The sequence below is a fragment of the Cryptotermes secundus genome, unplaced genomic scaffold (genome assembly GCF_002891405.2).
Source record: "Cryptotermes secundus unplaced genomic scaffold, Csec_1.0 scaffold446, whole genome shotgun sequence".
Classification (NCBI taxonomy): Eukaryota; Metazoa; Arthropoda; class Insecta; order Blattodea; family Kalotermitidae; genus Cryptotermes; species Cryptotermes secundus.
In genome coordinates this window covers 1,846,414-1,867,985 of record NW_019731271.1, presented here as the reverse complement: position 1 = coordinate 1,867,985, position 21,572 = coordinate 1,846,414, and the positions used below count along the sequence as shown (strand labels likewise).

At 40.5% G+C, this 21,572-nt stretch overlaps 1 long non-coding RNA gene across 5 annotated transcripts in view; it reads right to left on the bottom strand.

Moving 5' to 3' along the window:
- LOC117282507 overlaps positions 1-21,572 on the bottom strand; it is an 83,717-nt gene that overhangs the window by 19,217 nt on the left and 42,928 nt on the right. Inside the window, exon 1 of one of the 5 annotated variants that reach the window (XR_004513263.1) lies at positions 1,680-1,991. The exons of 2 other annotated variants lie outside the window; for them this stretch is intronic. This is a non-coding gene — a long non-coding RNA (uncharacterized LOC117282507). 2 more of the 5 variants (XR_004513265.1, XR_004513266.1) reach the window with 2 other exon arrangements.

Below are 21,572 nucleotides of genomic sequence, written 5' to 3'. Positions count from 1 at the left end.
GCTGGTACAGTAGGCCAGAAGTGGTCGCAGTAAAAGGGACTTATCCCTACCCCACTAGCAGTAAAACAATTTGCTCATTCCCCAAATCAATCCATCCCATACCCTGGACATAATATAGTTAACTTAGACACTTGTAAAGGGGGAAAGCAGGGGTACCTCTATCGGTATAGCGAAAGATGGACAACGGGGGTTCGATTCCTGGCAGGGGCAACAGATTTTTCTTTCTATTATCTAGACCGTCTCTGTTGCTCTCCTGGCCTCATATCCAAAGGCTACTGGGGTTAAAGCGGCAGGTTCGTGAAGCTGCCCACTTCCATCTAGCGCCGAGATAAAAAATGCGGGCTGTATAACTCCACTTCCCTATGTGCTCTCATGGCATCGTGCTTAATTACATAATTAAGTAGATGGATAACTCTGCCTTTGTACGTGCAACCTGGACGACCCGGTAAGGTCAAGAATTTTCTCTTCTCCACGTCGTTCAGACCGGCTCTGGAGTCCACCCAACCTCCTATACATTGGGTACCAGGGGCTCTTTCCCCGGGGGTAAAGCGGCAGGGGCGTGAAGCTGACCACTAACCTCCAACTATTGCAGAGGTCAAAAAATGTGGATGTATACATCCAATCCCCCATACTCCTTCACGGTGTAGTGCTTGATTAGTTAAGCACAGGGAAAACTTTTACTTTTACCCGTAAAATTAAAATTGCCCTGTACTTGAGCAACACGCACTAAAGATATGGCGGCAGTGGAACATATCTCTGCACATTCTTAACATAGACGCTGGATAAAGTAAATGATTAGCTGCAAGCTCAGACCCCTTGACCCCCGGACAAGAAGCTGTAAGTACGGAATTGGTAGAACATGCATGTTAAAGAAACGCTTCCGACGTCATGGCGATTCTGGGCATTTATCTCGGGTCACTCAACTCACAGTAGTTTTACTAAAAACTTATTTTTTTCTTGAAAGATCCTCACCTTGGGAAGAGGGCATATAGAAATTCTTTTTTTGAGGGGAAGCGTTTTGTGCCATGACTAACTCACTGACCTTTAGCTCAATGGGTAGGCCTAGAGAAACCAATATGCTAAGTTTGGGTGACTAGACCACAAAAAAAAAATCAGGCAGTAGCCCTATTCAGTGGTTCAATAGTTATTCGCATGACATTATTTGTAATACTAGCCTTTTCCCAATAATTTATGTCTATTGCGACTGAAATCCAACCTAAAATGCTGCAGCGAATTATATAAAGGCACTACATTGACCTTTCACCCGAAATCCAGTAGGTGACTAGGATCTCCGCTACTTCACAGAACCAGTCAATTCTTGTTGTCAGGGCTGAATACGGTTTGATCACCATTTGATTTGGTGATATTACTTTCAATAATTATTCTACGACGCACGAATGTTCGTGAAACTTGAAGAAGTTCTGCTGCATGCCTAATCCTTCTGTCTACTCCGAAAGGTTTTATAGCCTCACTCGTATTTTCTATCGTCCACTAATTTTCGATTTCTTAGAATCGAAGTAGGGATACTGTTGGAAACTTAATTTAAAAAAATACACTATATTAAAAATAAACCTTTAAAATTTCCGAAGCAGTCCTATTCACCCGAGCTGGCTCGCTGATAAATAACAGTTGGTACCAGTGGGAGCCTGCTAATAATGGAGTCCGAAACGTACACTGACCTTGAACAAACTGCACGGGGTCATAGTTTACGCTAAAACACCAGCTTCATAACAATAACGTATCACTCAGCTCTTCTATCCTTCCAGTATCTTTCCTCGCAGCCTGTGTTCTGTGGCGATCGCACTGTACGCAGATTGCATGGCAGTTCTTTTCCTTTAATGCGGAAGCAGTCGTCTGAAGTTTTCTACTCATAACTCTATGGTACTGGGGCAAGGAACTTCTCCGTGAAGAGCTGCGTTTTAACAACAGAGTCGCCATTTAAAAAAAAAAAATTACGTTTCAACGATAAACTCACGATGTTGCGCGCTCCACTGCCCCACGGCGACTACAACTGCATCAGTTAAGCAAGCAAATGACATGGTTCCCGCCATCTCATTTTCAGGGGTTGCCAACATAACGCATTTTAAAAATAGTCAAGTTCTTTTGCCGCACTCTGTATTCTATCAATCTTTCCTGATAGTGGATACTAGGGTATTGTATTTTGTGTTCGGAATATGCTCGTGAATTCATGTATATGTAGAAGAATGGGACTGAAGGAAGATGTTTAAGTCTTTTGTAATGGCCGCGCCATAGCTCAAGCGGTTAGTCGCTGGCTTCCCACCGCGGCGGCCCGGGTTTGATCTCGGGTCTGGTCAAGTGGGATTTGTGGTGGACAAAGTGGCACTGGGGCGGGTTTTCTCCGAGTACTTCGGTTTCCCCTGCCAACCTTCATGCCACCCAATTCTCCATCATCATAATCACTTGGGACAGGCTACAATAGGCCAATCAGTGGCCGACGTGCCGAGTGGACCCAGTTGGACTCCACCCCCACTAAGCGAATTTAAAAAAGAAGCCATTTGTACAAAGAATAAGCATAGTTTTTGTGAAAGGGGTGCGTTTCAAGAAATGTATTTTTATTATCAGTGAACCACAACATACGAACAGATGTTACGGACTGTTTAGGACATAACCATTAACAGGAAGATAAAGTTTCCTGGGGCATAGGCAATGCCTAACGAGGGTGTATGAGTATAAGGCAGTGGAGGTAAACCTTCATGAATCCGTAACCATAAAACACTGGGAAGACAAAGGCAAAGCTATCGGTGGTCCAAAGGAACACCCGAAGAATGGGTATGTGAAAGTGAAGGTAATAATACACGCATTATTACCCACACTGGGTGAGGTTTGGTGATTTAAAGGTCAAATTGCCCTTGGACTTATGTAACTCTCCATGAGACATAAGGAGGTGTGCAAATAAAGTTTCATCAATTCTTAATGTCGACGATAGGTGAAGGTAAGCAACCAGCTTCACTCTATGAGCGTTTCGTCTCAGATGATTAGGATTCGGGTAAAACTGAGAAGTTACTTTAATCTTTATTTCCATTTAACGAGAAGCTAAGTCTGCTTTCGCGGTATTCAAATTCGTGTTTTAATAAATTCCTTTCTAACAGCATATTCGAATTCTTCGATGTTCTTAATACTTCATTTTTCCTTCTCTAGTATTATGAGCATTTTTTCCAGAGAGCCGTTGATTAGATAATGTCTTTACACCAGTGGCTACGTCAGGTTTTTGTTAAGATAGTTTAAGATAGTTTGACAATTCACTTTAATGGCTCTTGTGACAACCTCTGAAATTAGATAATTTCCACTTCCATACTGCGACTCTGAAAACACTTTGTTTCCAAACTGTGTTAGAATAACGCATGTACCCCTACATCACTAATAAAATCGCGGCATCAAATTGTCTTTTTCTGTACGCTTCGTGATTGGGTTGTTACAGTGAGCTCACCTGCTGAGTAAGCAAACCGTTTAACTCATGTGTTATGTGGTTTGCCTCCAGTGTGAACCTTTATTACATTATTGCTAGCAGGAACATGGCATTTGCTAAATTCTAGAGCAAAGGAAATGGCGCGTCTATGATTTGTTGAGACACTATCATTATGACTGCGCTGTATACGTGTTTCTCAAAACACTGTCTATAGGAATGAAATATCTATGTAATTTCCGAGGCACTGTCAGTAGGAATGCATTGTCTAAGTATTACCCAAGGCGGTCTCGCTATAAATGAAGCATGTAATACATATACTGATCATTTATTAAGACAGTATTGTAAATATATATTTTTGTTAATCATATTCTTCTTAATTACAACTGTGGTGCCAAACATTGGTCGCTTCGTACAATGAATGGCTCCAAGCAACGAAAGAGATGCGAAAATTGATGATGCCTGCAGCTACTTATGGTCGCCTAGCAAAATATGCCGAACACTGAAACGATTCAACGTGTAAGATCTGACAATGCTTCGCTTCTCTTTCCTGTCGGTGTCTCACGAATTATATTATTCGACGCTTATTCATTTATTTATTTATTTACTTATTGTGTCAACATCACGTTGTAGAATGACTGGTGCATAATACATTGTAAAGGATCTGAAAGCAAGCAGACGTGGCTATCTGAGAGACTGTGCCCCCTATTTGACTGGAGGGACTGACGAAATCCCGTCTATGGGCCAAAATTTGAACCCAAAGTATTCCGAATAATAAGCAGGATTGTTATGAACTCAGCCCCATAAGTGTCTCTGCTGTCTGTACGATTCCTAACAGTTAGAAAAAGATCTGTAATGAGTCCACCCAGGCTATGGAACTACAACACGTCAAGTACGTTCTCAGAGCCAATGGCTACATCCTCCAGGACACCAAGAGAGCATTCAAAGCCATTCACTTACATCCATGGCACCACTGACCGCATCTCCAGGCTACTGAACAAAAAAGATATTCACACAGTCCAGAAACCACTTAATAAAATAGCACCCTGCTTCGTGTCCAAGAAGATACATCTCCGACTCAAAAGTCCGAAGTTTACAAGATCCCCTTTTCATGTGACAGGGTGTACGTCAGCCAAATAAGCCGCCACATATCCTCCTGGACTTCGGAACACATCGGAGACACCAGACGGGAGAACCAGTAATCAGCATTAGCCTAAAACTCCGTAGACACAAAATACAGTACCGACTTCGACACAGCCGAGGTTATAGCCAATATCAGGTCTTTTTTTTTTCTGTGGCGCTACAGCCCCAATTTGGGCCTAGGCCTACCTCCATGAAACTCTCCGTTTCACTTCGGTTTACTAGATCTTACACATTCTGTAGGACTCCTTGGGCGAGTGATCAGCTCGTCGCAAGGCCTCTACCTGTAGACAAACACAGAAAAACGCACACAAACATCCATGCCCTGAGTGGGATTCGAACCCACGATCCCGGCTTCCGAGCGAGCGAAGACAGTGCATGCCTAAGACCGCTCGGCTACCGTGACCGGCAATATCAGGACCTACCGTTCCCATATCATCAGGAAAGTCTTCGAAATAACAAAACGCATTCATAATTTTAGCCATGAAGACGGATACAGATAGAACAAATCCTGGATTCACAACTTTCTTCCAATCCAATCAACGAATCATCTTCATCCAATAATCAGTGAATTCTCTTCCCCATTCAAGAGAGGAGGAGGTTCAGAAGACAAGGAAAGTAAGGAAGAAACATCTTCCATCACCTGTGTACCTAAACACGGGGTCACTGACACGATTTCGCCTCCTTTCTCAGGACCACCTGTTTATCAGGATATACTTAGTCACTTCTCTTCAGTAACCATATGGACGATCCCTGCTGGCTGGCATTCCGGTTCTGTCATCATCCAGTCGAGCCTTCATTCCCGACACAATGTTTCCCTAGTTTCCTCCCAACATCACTAATCATGAAGATGACAACTTCAAGGTTTGCCGAAACGCTGGGAAACCTTTAGTATTCAACCCGACCCCAATACAACGCAGCTGGTGGCGGGACTTGCTAGAGGTTCGGCAATGACAAGAGAAATCATTGTTAGTAAATGTTTTCGAGTTTGGGAAGATTAAAGGAAAAAAAGCTTATCAAGTTGAGACATTTTATTTTGAACTTGCTGTTTCACAACACTGCATATAATACACGACAGGCATACTTTTTACTTCAAAGACAAGCAAATGTAAATTTAACATAAAGATGACAATGCACAGATTATGATTAATTCTCGCCTTCCTCAAACAGCTGACAATTAAGAAGCTAACCGATGAAATTATCTGTTACAGAACCCAAAAGGCTTACCATGTTGTATATAAAATCCTGTCATTATTCCTGTCTTGAGCGAACTAAATTCAATTCGTATATTCCAAGGTTATTTCTTTGTGAATTTTAATGTGCACTTCTTTCTGCATTTTTCTCTCTGGAGTGGGTTTTTTTTCCCCCATGAGGTTTTGCAGTCCGAATTGTGCATGTCTTTTCTTGGCTCCCTCGAGGCACTAGGCATATGAAGGGGCAGGGGAGAAACACAAAGCCTCTCCTACCTTAATGACAAACTCGTCTTGATGTGACAGGCAGAGTACCCACATACGAGGCGGTGACGATCGAATCATGGCAGTACATTATATACACCGGTTCTGTAGAGGAAATTCCCTTATCGTATATTAAGTAACTAACTCACGGTGCAGAACTCTTCTTGAGAATCTAACAGTCGCCAGGCTCATCAAGAACTTATTCGCACTTCTGGAACAAGAAGGTTCATTATCATGCACTCCAGAGCCCACATTCATCCATACTCTGAGACAAATAAACCCGGTCCTCACATTCTGGTCTTATTTCTTTGAGATTCATAGTAATATTAATCGGCTATCTGGGGCAGATCTTTCGTTTGGTCCCTTCCTTTCTGTTTTTGAAGAGAACTCTGTATACATTCCTCATTTTGTCCATTTATATATTAATTTCATTTCGTTCTCCTTTATCTGTTCATTCCAGTATTATGTGGCGAATGGTATAAACCACGAGATCATCACAACAAAAACTATTCCATCTCCCTCTTAGATACAAATATTCTTTCAGTTACCGCGGTCTTGAATATTATGAATATATATTTTTCCCTTGAAAATCAGAGGCCAAGGTTCTAATCTGTATAAAAAGTAACACAACTTTTATAATTCTATACCTTAATATTTTAACAAATCAAAACCTGATTGAGGAGGAAATAAAGAGGAGACTGAACTCGGGTATTGTTTGTTACAATTCTTTCCAGAACCAGTCAAGCAGTATGAGATGGGAAGGGCACGTAGCACGAATGGGGGAAGAGGAATGCATATATGATATTTGTGGGAAAGCCAGTTGGAAAGAGACCACTGGGAAGACCAAGGCGTGGGTAGGTGGACAATATTAAAATGGATCTTAGAGAGGTAGAAAGGGATGGTATGGATTGGATTGATCTGGCTCAGGATAGGGACCGGTGGAGGGTTCTTGTGAACACGGTAATAAACCTTCGGGTTCCGTAAAATGCTGGGAAATACTTGCTGCAGATTTGGCAGCTCCTCAAAAAGGGCTCAACTTCCATAAGTAAGTAAGAAAGTAAGTAATACCTTAATATTTATGTTTTCGTATATCCGATGAGAAGGCACACAGAAGAATGCCTAAGCTATCATTCTTCGTTAGAATGTTTTAAAATTAGATTTTAAGTTATAAATTTGATTTGTCGTCTGCAAAGATGACAATTACATATTGCATGTGCAGCTATATCAGTGAATCAATCGGAAATCCCATAACAACAATTTCAGTGTATATATATAGAATGTATGATAATATTGAAATTTATAAACAAAAAAATTGGCTAAGAAACTGTTTTGATATTGAGACAAATAAAAGCATTATCGTTCCGATATTACAGCCATCAATTTTATGATTTGTTATCAGCAAAGTACGAGAAGGAGCATCGATACATTGATTGATCGAAATCAGAAGTATGGTTTTTACGTCCTCTCACAAATCTTATTGAGACAGTAAAGCCTGTACAAGGAATTATATATCAATGATTTGCAGTTTTTAAGTATATTTCTGATAATTTATAAGTTCTATATGATATACTTACTACAGAAGTACTCGAAAAAAGAACTCTGGTAAAAAAGGTAAAACTGTGCCTGTAACAGACCTCGAAGGCCCAGCGGGATGTGAGATGTCGAGGCTACCACATCTTCTAGACAGTCGGGCTCATAGATGGCAGTAAGGTTGTCAGCCTTATGCGCCGGCCGCCCTATGCCCCTTGCCCAGGAAAATCCCTGGTACTCATTTCTGTTAGAGGCTGAGTCGACCCCAGGGACATAGTGGGACTGGAATGATTAGGTCAATTGAAAAATTCAATGTTCTCATTGGAATTCGATCCCGCGACCTTCTGGCTTGTAACAGAGTGCCTCAACTAACTACGCTACCGCGTGCCCCCAAAACCTCCGGTATAGTTCATTATTACGTCGTATCCTTTTATTATACCTGGCCTTTTCAACGAAGCTGGTTAGGACGTCCTTACTGGACAGCAGATATGCTTATTATACGAAGTGGTATACACCCGTGTTTCTTATCCGTAGCCTGCGAACAGACATTATACGCGCCTTAATTTACGCTGGTCCTAAAATTCTATTTTGTCTTTCCCAAAGTACATTTTATGAAAGAGAAAAATATTCTTTAATTTTCCCTGATTTTTTCTTTCTAAGCACTTCAGTGTTTCTGTTCTTATCGCAGTTTATTCTTGTACAGAGAGAACGAGACTCTTATCTTCTGGTTACCAAACAAACTGATTCGCACATGTCGTTAATCCTGGCTGTTACATTGAACATTCATGCAAAAAGGAGTGGACTGAGATACATAAATCGTGCAAATAAGATTTAATGGAATTACAACATTGTTTTCCATACATTGTACGATTTTCGCATTAAAATTTCAATTTGTTTCACGCAGAATATGGCTCGAATGTTAAAATATTGGGTTCAGTTACCTCCAGTTTCTTTGCACACAAGATTTTCCTCATCACGATATGTAAATACGAGTAAACTGGCATTTGGAAATTTTCCCCTTCACTGACCTAACAACGGGCATGACTCCATAGTCTTTAAAACTGCTGAACTCCATTTCTTCCCTCTCCGTACGGCTCTATAGCCCTTTGGATCTTGGCCGCTTTTTCAGTTTCTTAATTCTATACACAGTCGGTAGGACTCTTTGGACGGGGGATCACACCGTCGCAAGGCCGCTACATACACACAGAACAACACAAACACAAAACAAACGCAGACATATATCCATACCTCGAGTGTGATTCGAGCCCACGATCCCAATGTTCAAGCGAACAAAGATGGTTCGTGCCTTAGACTGCGCGGCCGTTGTGATGAGTATTTCCTCTCTAACATGCCTATTATCTTCATGAAGTAACAGGGATACTACGCAGCGCTCAATTCAGATAGAGTAATAGCCAAGAAGTGATGCTCAAAATACGGGTTTTATTCGTGAATACATAGGCGATACACTTCCATGCTTTACATATATAACAATTGAATATATATATATAAGATATGCGGTTGAAATGAGCTTCGTTAAATTACATAAAAATTAATGAGTGCTGCTAGAGTTAGGCTCCTTTAGTTCTGGTGATGGGGTCAGAAATGAGGTGGGCAGGGCATGTAGCACGAATGGGGGAGACGACGAACGAATATAGGATATTGATGGGAAAGCCAGAAAGAAAAAGACCACTGGGAAGACCAAGGCGTAGGTAGGTGGACAATATTAAAATGGATCTTAGAGAGATAGGATGGGATGGTATGGATTGGATCGATCTGGCTCAGGATAGGGACCAGTGGAGGGCACTTGTGAATACGGTAATGAACTTTCGGGTTCCGTAAAATGCTGGGAAATTCTTGAGCAGCTGCAGAATTGGCGGGTCCTCCAGAAGGGCTCAGCTCCAGTAAGTAAGTAAGTAAGTAAGATGAATTCACAAAGCGAATGCATAATCCGTTTCCGTAGAAATAAGAGAAAAGCCCCAGCAAAGTGAAACCATGTATGCAATCTTATGCGTAAACGAGAGAGTGTGTTGGAGCTGTTGAAGGGGCGCGCTAATGTCTGTCTTAGCCTTCACGGCCTCTACTATGAGCATTTAGCCTTGTTTGTTCACACGGTTCGCTATCGATTTAGTGATTAAGTTCGTTTGCTTACTTGTGTCTCGCGCCTGCTATACTGGTAAATGCTGAGAAGAAAATTGTAACCTGTTACATGAGACAGACATTCTCAGTTATGAATATACAGCATACCATGAGCTGCCTGAGAGGAACAATGTGACCACAAAGACGAACTGGTATCCCGAAGGGTATTTTCAGCTGGGATATGACGTCGCTCGTTTCTTGTTGGTTGCCTGCTTGGCTTACTTTTCGATACTGATGATGTAAGCAACACCTTCCTCCGAAACGTCTCTTCACTTCTACCAGACTCCATGGCACCATGAACCACAAGAAATCACAATACAAATCAGTACACCATGTACAAGTCAGAAGAAGCTTTAGCGTTGATCCAACCCGTTTGACGTATTGACTACGGTATAATCAACCACGCGACTGCAGAATGAACTACAATGACATTGTTTAAAGAGAACGCGCTTGCGAATCGTGATAAATTGATGTCAACATCAAGTGCTCAGTAAGCGTATAAAAATGAAAGCGGTTAAAGTACTGTAGTAGTTTCTAATTAGTTTCCATTAGCTATATTCTTAAAAAGGGATTATTGATTTGTTGAGGGGCTGGCTATGGTTTGGGTCTAAGCTGTATGAAAACATTACTCACCTCTAAATAAATATTAATGAATCTCTCACTCAGGGAGCAGAGCCCTTCTTGAGAAACCGCCAAATTTTGCAGCAGCTGAAGAATCTCCCAGTATTTTATGGAAACCGAAGGTTAATTACTATTTTCCAAAAGCCCTCCACTGGTCCCTGTCCTCAGCCACATCAATCCAATCCATACCATCCCATTCTATCTCTCTAACATCCGTTTTAATATTGTTCTCCCAGGTACGACTTGGTCTTCCCAGTGGTTATTTCCTTATGACTTTCCCACCAATATCCTATACGCATTCCTCTTCCCCAATTCGTGCTTCGTGCCCTTCCCATCTCATATTCCTTGACTTCATCGTTCTAATTATACTTGGAGAAAAGTACAAGTTATGAAGCTCCTCGTTATGCAGTTTTCTCCAACCTCCTGTTACTTCAGCTCTCTTCGGTCCAAATATTCTCCTCAAACAACCTCAGTCTATGTTCCTTACTTAACATCACAGACAAAGTCTTACACTGTTATACAACGACAGGCAAAACTATAGTTTTGTATATTCTAATTTTTATGCTTTTAGACAGCAGGCGAGGAGGCAAAAGATTCCCGACTGAATGGTAGCAAGCATTACCCGAGTTCAATCTCCTCTTAATTTCCTCCTGAATTACGTTTTCATTTATCGTCGTTCCCAAATATCTGAACTGTGCCACATTTTCGAAATATGTTACCTAATGTTAAAGAATATACGTAATAATAATTCAATTCAATTCTTTATTATTTATGTGCCGAGTCAACAGCCGCAAGGCCAATTACATAGTGAACATGAGTACAGAAGAAAAAACAACAAAACACACAAAGTACAAAAACAAGGCAATTTATGTAATAATAATAATAATAATAATAATAATTCCATTAACAAAAACCAAAGCTAACATTAAGAAGTGAGAAAAGCAAAAATTACGCATTGACAACGATGGCGATTAGCATTTTAATGATTGCAAGAACTATGGCTGGTATATAATATGACAGCAAGAAACAATTTAGGTTTTAATTTCTCTTCTCCAAGTTTTCCAGACCGGCTCTGGGGCCCATCCAGCCTGCTATCCAATGGATACAGGGGGCTCTTTCTCCGGGGGTAAAGCGGCAGGGGCGTGAAGCTGATCCCTCACTCCATCTAGTGACGAGGTCAAGAAAATGTGAATGTATTCATTCATTCCCTTATACGCCTTCATGACGTAGTTCTTAATTAGTTACGCACAGGGATAACTTTACTTTTTAGACCCGTTGCTAGGCAACGACCGCGAAATAAGGAATTACACAACAGCCGTTGCTAAGTAACGGCGCCGCAAACGACCATGTTTCCACGACAGAGATTGCACTGCAACAGAGGAACGGTGTTTACTATGTGATCCGTGCCGAGATGTTATAAATCGGACAAGTTAGTGAAGGGAGTGAATGAGTGAATCAGTTGGTGAGTTAGTGAGTAAGTTAGAGGACTGCTGGGATTAAATCACTGTGAGCTGCTGCTGTGAGAAGCTGGTAGCTGAGGCCAGGGACATTTCGGGAACCCAGAGGAAGAGGAACGTCCGCCGTCGAAAGCCGCTACCAAACAACGGCTAGTGAAGATGTGACTGTGATCTCTAGCAAGTGTGAAATAATAAAATCTAAAGTATAGTCACGAGCTGTATCAAGGAGTCCAATCAATCCGAAACCTGTCTACAGTCACTCATACACCTGACTATATTAATTAATTAATTCTATGTTTAGTTACATTCTTAAGCAACAACCAAAACGGCTGTATTGAGCTAGGCTTTGCTTGCTATCTGCTTCATGCTGGTTCCTTCTTTGGCTTATTCTTCGACACTACAGATGAAGGCGATATGTTCCTTCGAAACGTTGGTTGACTTTCAGTGGACTACATGGCATTGTATCCCAGAAGATAGAACTATTTTCTGACAATCGCTGTGAACACCTCCAATCCATTCTTTGTCGTTTGTTGACTTCTACTTATCAAAATGATAACTCCGGAAAGGTTTTAGTTCAGTGACTCATCGTACTTTGATACATGGATTCTCTATAGCGACATAACACATACACATACAACAGAACTGACAGCGTATAGTATACAAGAATTTTGAAATATATCTTTTAATTATTGATTTGGAGATACAAATAGCGCTTCCTGGATCTCTGACTTGCCATTAGGTTGGTCATGGAGTAAAGAAGTTCATTTTCAGAATAATCGTCTTTCAAATAGACTGTGACTATTTAAAACTAAATCGGATGTAATACACGTATATCGTCCTTCACACGTTCACTGAAGGAAGACGTGAGTCTGCGTCTTCCATCTCTTGACGAAATTTAGAACTATCTTCTACGCAGCAATCATTAGCGGCAAATAATTCAATTTGAAGTGTTTTTGAAACTCCGCACTCAACAAGTCACGGTTCCGGCTGTTTGCATTCAATGTCTCTGCAGAAATGTTCTCTTGTATATTTCACTGTGGCGTCGGTTTTCAATGTCAGTGGCTCGACAGAGAGAGATATAAACTTTACATTAGGAGTTTAAAATAAATTTTCCGTTTCTCTTTCGGAATATAAAAAGTCAGTACTCACATTTCCTTTGATTGACTATATAACGATGTTATTTCATTTTGACATGGTATAAGCCCGAATACAAAGCAACTCCATTTCCTTTCCAATGAGAAAATAAAAATAAAATTGACAAAATTGAATAATCCATTTAGTTCTGAAGGTTTCAAGCAAAAAGTAGTGACAGCTATGCTGTTAAGAAATTATGAATTCAAAATTGAATGCGTTTCATATAATTCTAGGCATTTTCACAAATATCGTTAAAATTAACAATTGGAACGCCTCATAACCATCTTTATATTTATTCTTAAGCGCCCGAATATAAACCGATCCGAATTTTCTAAAAAGCGGTGTTTGGAGAAAAACAACTAGCCTTGTATTCCAACTAATACGGTACATTATATGGTGCTGAATGAAAAGATGATTATGAATGGTGAAACGAGAAGGGTGTAGAATAAAGCTGTTGTGTTTTTTTAAATTACTGACCGAGTACGTCCGCGCAGGGAATGGAACACATTAAACACACCAGTCAGGATATCAGTGATCCGGCCAGATACCAACCGGCTGCTTCACGAATACAAATCTACAATGCTGTGGTCTGATCCGAATGCGAAAACGCTTGCAGCAAGAACTGGAAACGAAGGCACGCAGACTTCCCACGGTTCTAAACGACGATAAACATTTACGAGTACTAAGATGACTCATCTTGGATGAGACGTCATGTGGTGTGGTAGAAATTTATTAATGTTTCGAAAGAAAATGCTGCCGCCATCTTCAAGATTTAAGAGTAAGATTAGTAATTAATTATGCAAGCAACAAAAACAATATTCGGCCGGCAAGATGGAGGCATTATGCTCCTCCGAAACCAGACTACATACATAAAGATAGTACTCTTCATAATCACCACCCTAACAACCTCAAATATAAACTTACGTGTTTACACGTGCCGACAACTGTATCATGGCGTATCGATAGCAACATACATCTCATCCATCCGACGATATGATAATTCCATTTGATTTTAAATAGCGTACACGGCAGATCGGATATACTCCCATACCGTGACAGCTGAGGTGTTTCGCTCTCAGAGGAAGGAACGGCCCTCAGATGCGAAAAATCAGGAAGATCGTGTCCACAGCTCAAGCATCACGCAAAGGAAAGTATACTCTGTTGGTATGTCACGTGTAAAATCGTGTCACACAGTATCACCCGTTTCTCCCTCTGCTTCTCTCAGCTCATGCTCTCTCATGTGGCCGCTAGGCTACTGTAAGCGTGCCAGTAGCACGGCAACCATTTATATAACTCATAAAGCGATGACTACGCAGCGTCATGGCGGCAAACAATAGAAATTTGGTAGACAGGTATATTCAGCAGACTTTCGCTATCCTCGCCTAGCCACCCTTATGTTCCTTAACTCCCCTCTCCAGGAATGTTCGTCATGAGTAAGCGGTATCAACATAGTTTATTTCAAGAGAAAATCAGAAAAAAATGGGGACTTAAGTAGCAGCATAAGCCTATACGAGTAGGCATTAAAAAAACAGCTACAGATGTACTAGAAAAACATGCCATTTCATATTCTAGAAGGCTTGAGTTCAAGGAAGATGCTTGCTGATTCTGCTAAAATGGGCAGCGGTTACATTTATCAGCCTGGGAATTTCCAGGAATGGATCTATACATCTTTGAGATAATTTCTGATTGTTACATAATTCAAATTTTACAATCTGGCTTCATTAGATTGAGCAACAAGATTTAATTAATTTTCAACTTACTTACTTAATTACTAACTTACTCATGGAGCTGAGCCCTGCTGGAGTAGCAGTCAATTCTGCAGCTTATTCAAGAATTTCCCAGCATTTTATGGAACCCAAAGGTTCATTGCCGTGTTCACACGACCCCTCCACCGGTCCCTATCCTGAGCCAGATCAATACAATCAATACCATTCCATCTTATCTATCTAAGATCCATTTTAATATTGTCCACCCACCTACGCCTTGGTCTTCCCAGTGGTCTCTTCCCTTCTGGCTTTCCCACCAATATCCTATACGCATTCCTCGTCTCCCCCATTCGTGCTACATGCCATGCTCACCTCATCCTCCTTGACTTGATCATTCTAATTATACTTGGAGAAGAGTACAAGTTATGAAGCTCCTCATTATGTACACGTAGTTGTCTCCAACCTCCTGTCACTTCATCCCTTGTACTGCGGCCACTTCTGGCCTATTTTACCAGCCCCAGATGATAGGTGAGGGTGACTGTGAAGCAATTGGTGGAATGAAGATTGGCAGGGGAAACCGAAGTACTCGGAGAAAACCTGTCCCAGCGCCACTTTGTAAACCACAAATCCCACTTGACCAGACCCGGGATCGAACCCGGGCCGCCGCGGTGGAAAGCTAGCGACTAACCGCTTGAGCTATGGCGCGGCCTAATTATTACTTACTGCTTATGTTAAATAGAAACACGCCTCGAATGGAATAATGTTCGGGCCCTTAATAAGCCTTATACTGTCTGCTCCTTTGTTACAATCAGGCCGAAAGAGCAGATAATTCACGCAGATTCAGCCCACAAGAAATCAGATGTCTGAGTCACTTACAGAACGACAGTGCAAGTGTCTGGTAATTTACACATTAAGTGTACAAATTTGCTTTTCATTCATTTGCTGATAAGACTTCAAGAGCAAGAGATACGACGCTATAGCGCTAATAACAAGTCATACTTCAGTCACAATCTTTATCACTGACAGCTTCTCACCACGAATCTTACTTTCACAGTATGTTTCAGTATTATTCGTATCTATTAAAGGTAGTGCTTAACACTCACTTTGCATTCGACATGTCTGGCCGTCGCTTCTCGACCAGCAGATCCATTATCCTGGCTGGGATTTCACGTCATTTCCCCAGTACCACCAGAAAATCCCGAAACGGTGCCGTAATATCGAACATAATCAGTTTCTACGCGATATCTTCCAGTTTATAGTTCAGAGTTACCCCACCCTTCGAAACTATACAACTATACTATACTGTACTATATGATACTAAGTTGATAAAGCGTCATTAAGCGAAGGAAGAATCAATCACTCAGGATAGATGCATTCAGCTGTCTTTGTACCTTACGTGCTGAGCTGACTGACGTTTCTCGAAGCACACAGGACCTGACACGCTCATGTCACACCATTTTATAGCTCGTTGGAATGATAAATAGATTCATCATTTCGACCGATGAAGAGATACGAAGATTCTTCGATTGAAGTTATTTGTGCTACACAAAAAATATGATTAGGCCGAATAGCTATGCGACTCTAATTCAAATATTACAGAGAGGCGTGCAGAATAAATGAGTACATACAGGAATATCAGATCGAAGGAAACATCACCGTGGAAGGGAGAGGAATTAAAGGCATGGCGCGTCCTCAGGTTGCAGATTGAGGAGACGGCACGGAAGTGCNTAAGCGAAGGAAGAATCAATCACTCAGGATAGATGCATTCAGCTGTCTTTGTACCTTACGTGCTGAGCTGACTGACGTTTCTTGAAGCACACAGGACCTGACACGCTCATGTCACACCATTTTATAGCTCGTTGGAATGATAAATAGATTCATCATTTCGACCGATGAAGAGATACGAAGATTCTTCGATTGAAGTTATTTGTGCTACACAAAAAATATGATTAGGCCGAATAGCTATGCGACTCTAATTCAAATATTACAGAGAGGCGTGCAGAATAAATGAGTACATACAGGAATATCAGATCGAAGGAAACATCACCGTGGAAGGGAGAGGAATTAAAGGCATGGCGCGTCCTCAGGTTGCAGATTGAGGAGACGGCCTCCAGATATAGAAGGTAACTGAGAATATATTGAATAAGCAGTCCCGGACAGCCGACCAAGTGTGGTCCAGCAGCTTGGGGCTTGGCCGTGGATCTAACAACTCATAACCGTAAAAAATGAGCTTGTCACTAAAGATTACAAGAAGCCTCGGACCTGGATGGATTCCTTAGATAAACGACCTAAGCGAAAGAAAATTGATATGAGATTTGGTACTTGGAATGTTAGAAGTACGTATAGGGCAGGTTCGCTCATGGCAGTGGCGAAATAAATTTCAAAATATAAATTAAATTTAGTGGGAGCACAGGAGGTCAGATGCAACGAAGGTGGCAAAGAATCAGTAGACAAATATACATTTTTTCTATGGAAAGCGAATGAGACTAATGAATTAGGTACAGATTTCTTCTTATGTAAGTGAATCATATAAGCAGTTGAGAGGGTAAAGTTTCTTAGTGTGCTAGATAGGATGTCATACATAATACTACGAGGTCGCCGGTGTGATATCATCGTTCTGAATGTTCATGTCCCAAAAGAAGATAAAATTGATGATATGAAGGACAGGTTTTACGAAGAACTAGAACATGTATTCGATAAATTCCCTAAATACCATATAAAATTTTGTTAGGAGATTTAAATACCAAAGTAGGTAGGGAAGACATTTTCAAACCAAAAATTGGGAACGAGAGTTTAGATGAAATTAGTAATGATAATGGAGTTAGAGTAGTAAACTTTGCCACATCCAAAAACCTCTTTGTCAAAAGTACAGTGTTCTCACATCGTACTTCGCATTTTGACGTTTCCTTATGAAATGACTCATAGTCAAATTAACCATATTTTGAGAGAATGGAGACGGCACTCACGTATACTTGATGTCCGATCATTCAGGACAGCAGATTGTGATACTGATCACTACTCGTATTTGGTGATGGCAAAATTTAGGGAGAGACTGGCAGTGAGTAAACAAACAATGCACAGATTTCGTATGGTGACGTTCAATCTTAAATAATTAAACGAGATATAGGGTAAAGAGAAGTATCGTGTTAAAATCTCAAATAGGTTCGCATCTTTGCAAAACCTAGACGAGGAGATGGATGTTAATAATAAATTTTGGGAAACTTTTAGAAAGAATATCAAAATGTCTGCCAAAGAGAGTCTAGGTTATTATGAATTGAAGGAGCATATCAATGGTTCGATTAAGATGCTCAAAATTATTAGAGCAGAGGAAACAAGCAAAACTGCAGTGGTTACAGGTTCCAAGAAAATGAGTGGGGATAATCCGAATAATATAAGTCGTGAAGCCAGCAAGCGCCTACGGAATAAAAATAGGGAATATCTGAAAGACAAAATTGATGAGCTTGCAACGAACAGTAAGAATAAGAACATTAGAGGCCTGATTACAGGAACAAGAGTTTAAGAGGAGTAACTTAGCGAAGGATGAAGTTATTGATCAGCTTGCAGATTCCCATAATATGTGTATTTTGAATAGGTAGAAAAACTACATCACTCAGTTATTGGATGTACATAGGGTCAGTGATGTTAGGCAGAAAGAAATCCATACAGCTGAGCCGTTACTGCCTGACCCTACACATTTTGATATTAAAACTGCTATTGCAAAGTTGAAAAAGCATAAATCGCCAGGAAGTGATAAGATTCTGGCAGAACTGATTAAAGCAGGAGGTGAAAAACTACGTTCTAAGATCCATAAGCTAATTAATTCTATCTGGAATAAGGAAAAATTGCCTGATAATTGGAAGGAGCGTATTATTGTACCAGTTCACAAGAAGGGTGATAAAACTGACTGTAGTAATTATCGAGGGATATCACTGTTATCAACTTCATACAAAATTTTATCCAATATTCTTCCTTCAAGATTAAGTTCATATATAGATGAAATTATTGGGGATCGTCAGTGTGGGTTTCGAAGTAACAGATCAAATACTGATCAGATTTTTGCATTCTTCAGATACTGGGAAAAATNTGTTATCAACTTCATACAAAATTTTATCCAATATTCTTCTTTCAAGATTAAGTCCATATATAGATTAAATTATTGGGGATCGTCAGTGTGGGTTTCGACGTAACAGATCAAATACTGATCAGATTTTTGCATTCTTCAGATACTGGAAAAAATATTGGGAGTACAATGAGACAGTACATGAGCTATTTGTAGACTTCAAGAAAGTCTATGATTCAGTTAGGAGGGGAAGTATTGTACAATATTCTGATAGAGTTTGGGGTACCCATTACAGAAGTTAGGTAGGTTGAAACGTGTTTAAACAAAACATACAGTAAAGTCCGTATACGTAAACATTTATCTGATAATTTCCTATCGAGAATAGTCTAAAATGTGGAAATGCTTTATCGCCATTGCTTTTCAACTTTGTTTTACAATATACCATTAATAAGGTATGTGGGACTGAAATTCAGTGGGACATATCAGCTGTTGGACTATGCTGATATGAATCTACTGGGTGATAATATAGATACCATACAGAAAAACACAGAAACTTTAATTGGCGCTAGTAAGTAGGTTGGTCTAGAAGTAAACACAGAGAAGCTAAATATATGTTGCTGTCTCGTCACCAGAATGCAGGGAGAAATCATATAAAGACAGCTAAAAGATCTTAAAATGTGGAAGAGTTCAGATATTTGGGAAGGACTATAACACATTAAAACCTGATTAAGGAGGAAATTAAGAGGAGATTGAAATCGGGTAATGCTTGCCACCATTCAGTCCAGAAACTTTTGTCTTCTTGTCTGCTGTCCAAAAACATAAAAATCAGAATACACAAAACTATAATTTTGCCTGTGGTTCTGTATGTGTGTAAATCTTGGTCTCTGACATTAAGGGAGGAACATAGACTGAACGTGTACGAGAACAGGGTGTTGAGGGGAATATTTGGACCAATGAGAGAAGAAGTGACCGGACGTTGGAGAAAACTGCCTAATGAGGAGCTTCATAACTCGTATTCTTCTGCAAGTATAATTAGAATGATCGAGTCAAGGACGATAAGGTGGGCAGGGCATGTAGCAAGAATGGAGACGAGGAATACATATAGGATATTGGTAAGAGAGCCAGAAGGAAGGAATCCACTAGGAAGACCAAGACGTACGTGGGTGGACAATATTAAAATGGACTTTGAGAGATAGGATGGGATGGTATGGATTGGATTGATCTGGTTCAGGTCAGGGACCAGTGGAGGGCTCTTTTGAACATGGTAATGAACCTTCGGCTTCCATAAAATGCTGGGAATTTTTTGACTAGCTGAACAACTGGCGGCTTCTCAAGAAGGGCTCAGCGCCATGAGCGAGAGGGATATCAAATCTGATGCACTCCGTTTGATAGCCTTCAGATACGTTTCTCAGAAGCATGTCAATAATCTCCTACCTCATACACTCTGCTCAAAAATAATTTATCTGATCTGAATGAGTGGTTTTGGGTTAAGTTTTGAACTTAATATCGTTATTAAAATAAACTGACAGAACTCGATTTTGGTTAAAATGTTGTAGCCATTATTATAATTTCCATGAAGTTCTACATATACATTCATAGACAACCATGTTTAAACCAAAACTGAATGGACAGAACATTTAGAGCCTTCATCGAAGTCAATCTTTTGTTTCTTCTTCTTCTACTTTTTCCCCCACCAAGGAAGTATGTAAGTGTGTTTCTGCGTCAATCCAACGTTCATATGGCCTTCTTGCAGCAGAATATCAAATGGATTACGATAACATTCTGTCTAAACATTTTATCCACTTCCGTCTCAGCGCATGCTTTTTGTTTCCCATGCAAACACGTGTAACCCCTAAGTCTATTCTAATAACACTCTTGGTTAATGTTCCCAAACCAGTCATTTCTTTTAACCCTTTTTTCAATTTAATTTCAAGCGGACTCTAACTTCATCAGTTTCTCTTTGTTACAGCGCAAAAGTCGCCTCCTTAAAGTAGGGTAGGATCCAACAGTAGGTCCTTTATTTCATGTATAGGCACCGCGAACTGTCTGTGTGCATGATTATGAAGCGAGTCGTGCACGAGTAGTAGATTTTAACGCTCATCTTACGATAAATATGTTTGCTTTATTTAAACACAGACAGATAAGTTATGATTTTCTGGTACAGTTACTGTAGTTCACTGTTTGGACGCTGACCTTCAAACTTCACTATCAAGTTCAAAGTCATGACCTTGCTTTTTTGTTGTGTTATCAGCAATACTGTATCCAGTCGGGCTTAATCTCACAAGTAGTTAATTCATTCTCGTCATGATTTGAGACCAAAGCGGCGCCAACTAATATATCACCATGTTAACCATAAGAAGTAGATTTTTGTTTGTAATTATTTACGAATTGTATTTGAGACATCTCTTTCTCTGTCATCCAATATTTCTTTTATAATATTCATTATATACATCATAGTGTAATATATCATCCGGAGCCGGGATAGCGTAGTCGGTATAGCGACTGGCTACAGGCTGAACGAACGAGGGGTCGGCGTTCGAGTCCCGGTGGGGGCAAGAATTTTCTTTTCTCCAAGTCGTCCAGACTGGCACTTGGGTTCATCAAACCTCCTATCCAATGAGTACCGGATGCTCTTTCCCCGGGGGCAGGGGCGTGAAGCTGGCCACTCACCTCCAACTACTGCCGAGGTCAAGAAAATGTGAATCTATACACCCACTCCCCCATACGCCTTCACAGCGTAGTGTTTAATTAGTTAAGCGCAGGGATAGCTTTACATTTAATATATCATCCTTCTGCCCAGTGTTACAAGCTGTAGTCTTCCAATCTCTCTGACTTAGCTCTAGTTCGTAGGCAATTATTAAAGTTACTGTGATGCCGTTGCTGGAAAAAGTCTGATTCACAAAAAATAAC